General features: G+C 34.4%; 1 long non-coding RNA gene across 2 annotated transcripts; it reads left to right on the top strand.

Annotated features, from left to right (window-relative positions):
• The first annotated feature begins 1,775 nt into the window (after window positions 1-1,775).
• Window positions 1,776-4,360, top strand: LOC114074202. 2 transcript variants are annotated; one of them, XR_003574649.1, is made up of 2 exons: window positions 1,776-2,753; window positions 3,673-4,360. It is a non-coding gene; the product is annotated as an uncharacterized LOC114074202 (long non-coding RNA). The 2 variants fall into 2 exon arrangements; XR_003574648.1 differs by having other exon boundaries at window positions 3,517-4,360.
• The last annotated feature ends 1,142 nt before the right edge of the window (window positions 4,361-5,502 follow it).

Raw genomic sequence — 5,502 nt, 5'->3', positions numbered from 1 at the left:
ATCGTATTCTTATATACCATCAGTTTACTTGTATTTTACATACATACCAGAGTTAATTGTATCTTCGTATACATTCAGAGTTTACAACATGTTTTAGATAGCTTTCTTTATATTGCACTTGCTTTTAAATTGCGTTATATTGAAATGAGTTAGTTAGAGACAATGTAAGTGTTCCTTCTTACTCCAGTTGGCCTGCATTGTATTATGATGCACAAGCAGGTAACTATGATCAACATTCAGTATATTGTTAATCCAGCGAGCAGCTTAGAGTCAGTTGGTGAGCCTCCCTTCATTCCGGAAGATATCTTTAACATTCAGTTATTTTTTTTAGTTTTCAGTTGTTAGAATGATTTGGGGTCCTATCCCAACATCCTTCGTTATTTTAGAGGTTTCATAGATAGATGTTATTAGTATTCTTAGTCTTTTCCTTTCACTTGTAATCAACTAAGACTTGGGTTGTCATTTTGGCTAATTATTATCTTTAAACTATTTCATTGAGTTGTATTTTAAGTTTTCGCTGAGTTAAGTAAGCCAGGCAAGGGATCGCTCAAGGCCAACAATGATCATTGGGTGCCAACCACTTCTAGGGTGTAGACTCGGGGCGTGACAAGCTTGGTATCAGAGCACAGAGTTCAAGAGTTCTAGAGAGTCTATGAAGCTGTATCTGTAGAGTCTTAGTCATCGGTGTGAAGTGTGGCACATCTATGATTTGGAGGCTACAACATTTAGGAATTTCTCACTTCTTTTATATTGTTTTTCATGTGTTAAAGTTTATCTCTAAAAGTCTCCCTCTTATTCGTGCTTGCGCATGTTTCAGATAACCATGCCTCCACGAAGAGTAGCAAGAGGGCGTCCAGCATGTTGAACCTCAAGAATAAGAATTACCCAATACACCTGAAGTGAAACATCAAGGGAAAGTTACCAACGTTGAGTTCCGTGAGGCTATTAGGATGTTGAGTCAAGCTGTGACTAACTAGGTTGGTCAACAAAGAGGAGTTCGACAAGAAGGGGTTGAATTCGAGGATTCGGAAATTCCGTAGTGTCCTTACATTGCTCGTTAGCCTTTATAACTGTAAATCAACACTTTACCATCATTTTATAGCATAAATTAGACATGTGAGGACACTTAAACAATTAAAATAAACCCCTAAATGAGTCAAAATCTTGGACTCATTAACACTCCCAACTTAAATTTTTGTTTGTCCTGAAGTAAAACTCAAGATCAATCAGTTCATCAAGGATGTCTACAAATAGTAATCCTTAAGAATCAACATAAATACAGACAAAAGTTTCAAACTACACAAAGTTTCAAATCGTGACTCACCATTGTAAAGTGTGTTGACACCAAATTTTGATTTGATATTTTTAAAGTCAATACTTTTTAAGAGTTTTATTTTTTAAACAGTTCAAAATACATGTTTGGTCATTTTAACGTAATTTGTTGATAATTATCCGTATTTTAAAAGTATTAGGATTTTTATCGGTTAATTTCGTTTATATTATTTTGTCACAACTGAACGTTCAAATATTAGTTTATTTTTTATAAAATTATTATTTCTCTAAAATACATTTTTTACAGGTTATTGTTACGATTATTATATTTTTTTATAATATTCCTTTTATTTGTTACATTTGTTAATATTCATTTTTATATTTTGCATAGTCTAAAAATTCATTCAAATACGAGTATAATTTACATATACAGATATTTTATCAACCAATAAATTTTGGGCCACAATCTTGAGCCCATAACTTAGGCCCATTGTATAAAAATTCTCTATTTAAGCTTTACTAGGTCTATTCATTAAAGAGGTGATGGATAAATTTTAGGGGTTAATTTTCAGACTTCAAAAAAAAAGTATTCTTTTATTGTTTATTATTTTTCCGGCAAGTCACCGGAGCTCCGCCAATTTCCGGTGAGTCCACCAACCATAAACCCCAAAATCTCCCTTCATTTTTGCTCTTTTTTCCAGCAAACCAGACCTCCAGCAACCACCAACTCCAACAGCGAGACCAAAACAAGCCACCGGAACTCCACCACTACCAGACCCCACATTCCGACCAATAGCCAAATCCAACCAGCAAACCACCACCCAGAAAACCCTTTCGTGCGGATTTGAAACTAGCCACAAAAACCCAAAACATCAACAGACCCAACTGCTCTTCTTATTCCTTCGAACAACAAAACTGAATAGAAACCCAAAACCTGACCCCCATCCCGTTGCCTTCTTTTCTCTGACCAAGACCCATCAAAAATCCACCAAAAACCACCAGTAGAAAACCACCCAAAACCTCTCTATTTTCCTTGATATTTCCCAGTGAACAACAACCCAGAACCACCACTCAAACTTTGTTTTCAACCTTGCACCATCGGAGTATCGAACAAAACCAACAACTCCGGCGAAAACCTACCGTGGTTCTTACTTCTCCACCTCTGCCAGTCCCATTCCCTTTACCCTTTTCATTTTTTTTATTTTACAGGTATAAAGATCTATATATTCTAGGCGAGCTCCAAGCTCTGACCTTCAAGCTCCATTCCCGCGAAATTTGAAAACAAAATTGCCGACAGAGGCAACCAGCTGCCAGTCAAATGAGCTCTAAGCTCTTTTCATTTCTCTCGAAGCTCAGGAAAACAACCAGCAGTCCAACGAGCAAAACACCACCACAAAATTCAACCTCCGACGTGGCTCCATCTCCGATAAACCCAACTCGCACAACAAACCGGTGAACAACCACACATCACTGTATTTCCGGTGAGATTTGGAACCCGAGAACACTGTCATTATTTAATTTCATTTATTCTTAATCGTCTTATCAGTTCGTGTGTGACTTACTTTTTAATTGATTCTTGTGCTTGTAACTTTCATTACTTAGCATGTTATTCTTATTGTGTTGTATTTTTTGTTCTTTATACCTTTTTTGTTCATTATTTTACTATATTTTTTAGCTACTGTGCTCATCCTCCATTTCAATTAATTTGTTTGGCTATTGTTTTGTGAATATTGGTGGGTTTTTGTTATTTTATTATAATTTTTGTTACCTTCCTGTTGATATGTCTTATTTTTATTTGTTGTTGCTATGTTTAACATTACTTTGTTACCATCAATTTTTGCATATTTTTTCTAAAATATCCAGTCACTCTCGTGGTAAATTGAGTTGATTGTGTGTTTGCTCTATTTAGTTGTTTTTTTTTCCGGGTTATTAGTGTATTTGTTTCATTATTCATCAATATTGCTTATTTTTTAGCTTTACTAGTTTTGGTTATTCTAATTAATGAGATTAGTGCATTGTTCTTGTTTGTGTATTTGTGTGTTGCTAGTTTTATATAGATGTTGCTTGGATGTCTGCTAAGCTCTATATATTTGTTTGTGGTTGATTCTTTTATTTATTGTTATTATTTTATTTATTTATTATCAAATTTTATCCTACCATTAATCGTGTTATTGGATTTTACCATTGTTTGCTTTAAGGTTCATATTGTCACAAGTTATTATTTTATATTTGTTGCCTTCACAGTTTCATTTTGTTTGTTAAAATTGGCTGATGAAGAAATTACCGTCGATTTCCAAGGTCTTCCATGTTGATAAGACGGGTTTTATTTCCAGTTATTTATTTCATTTATTTTAATTCATATTTGTTTATTATTAACACTTTTATTAAGTGTGTTTACAGGTATTCCGGAGTCGCTTCCCATTAAAGCTATTTCAATGGGATTTGAATTATAAAATTTTATTTATTATTATGTTTATTGTTCATGATAGTAAGATTTTGGTTGATTCCTATACTATTGTTTTATTATATTACTTGTGTATAATGCATGTTTATTACTTGTATCTCCTCAATTTGAAAAATGAACTCACTCGGGAACCACATTGTGGATTCCGAAAGATGCCTAACTCCTTACCTTCGAAATAACTTGAATCTCTTACCTAGAATCAATTTGTTTTGTAGACTTTCTTTTAAGTTAATTAACTAATCGGTTTTCTAATTTCCCTAAAAATTAGGTGGTGACTCCCTTTTCCGTTTAACCCATTTGCACTTTTATTAAAATTATTTTAATTAACTCCTTTTAAAATTGAGACCACCGCGACGTTGCACCCTCTCACAGGATGTCAACAGAATGATGACTCTACCGGGGATATAGAGGTTCTAACCATTATGAGTTCATTTTTTCAAATTGAGGAAACATTCTTTTATTGTTTTATTCATTATATCTTGTATGCTTTATTGATTATTTGTATATTGTACTCATTATCTCTTCATTATTTTTTGTACATTATTGTTGTATTCATAACATTTTTTTGATATATGTATAGTATATTTGAAAATGATTTTTGCATAATCGCAATTAGACTTTTTATACTCAACCCTTATTCAGAATGTTTGACAATTTATTGGTACGTCATGCATCCAATGATTGTCATGAGTTCCAACCTAAGTTGTTCGCTTGGGTTTCCGGTCTTTCAAAAAGCTACTCTTGGTCACCTAGTTGTAGATTATTCATAATCTCAGTCTAATCTTTATTCAAGTCAGAATCTATTGAAACTATGTTTAACCTGACTTCTACTTCAACGGGATATGTAGGCGCCATCACGGTTCGGTCATCTTCCCCGTAAGCTTTCCATTTTTTCAAGGCAGAAACGGGGTCAAATTATTTTGTGGAGGTCTCCAAAAATTTTACAAAGGAGATAGTTGTTACAAGATTAAATACCTAAGGTTGTTGAATCTTACAACTCTCAAATTGAACTAGGATAAGCTAGAGCTTCACATGAGTTTCTTGATTTAATAACTTGATAAATTAATGAGAAATAGTATCCAAGGGCATACTTGAGTGGTTTTAAGTCAAATGTCAAGGAACGACCAAGACGTTCAAAAACTAGTCTTTTGTGTGCTAGTGTGTTCTAGTGTGTTGTTCATATTTTGAGGTGCCATTTGAGTGTAAAATGATGGGAGGTGACCCTAGCATCTAGATGGTCGTGCTTAGGGTCAAAACATTCGGGTATAAATCCCTAAGAACCACCCTACGGGTCCTTGAAAAGGACCCAAACGTTTACCAAAAAGCTGTCAAAACAGCACCATTGACGAATCTAACGACGGACCATCAATGTATTGACGGACCGTCAATGGCCCCCATCAACTTACACTTAGAATTTTGGAGCGTAGATCCATTTTACCACTCTCATTCACCATTGATGGACTTCCAGGATGGATCGACAATGGTCACTTCCAAATTGTTCAAAGTCTCGGCTAAGCCAAAGGTAGTTCAGTAACTTCCACCCTTGGCTAAATAAATAGGGGGACAATTATTTTAGGTGATTGAGGGTATTTTAAGTATATTAAAACAACTAAACACTCACTTAGACTCAAACATCCAAATCAAACCCTTCACTCCCAAATAGATTCTCTCAAGAACACTATTGAAGGTCTAGGTCAAATTCAAGTTAGGAGAAGGGATTTCAAGTGAGTTCTTCTTCAATTTTTGTGGGATTCTCAATAATAATG

Source organism: Solanum pennellii, chromosome 10 (genome assembly GCF_001406875.1).
Source record: "Solanum pennellii chromosome 10, SPENNV200".
Taxonomy (NCBI): Eukaryota; Viridiplantae; Streptophyta; class Magnoliopsida; order Solanales; family Solanaceae; genus Solanum; species Solanum pennellii.
Note: the sequence above shows the minus strand (reverse complement) of the source record. Positions and strands in the feature narration are given on the sequence as shown.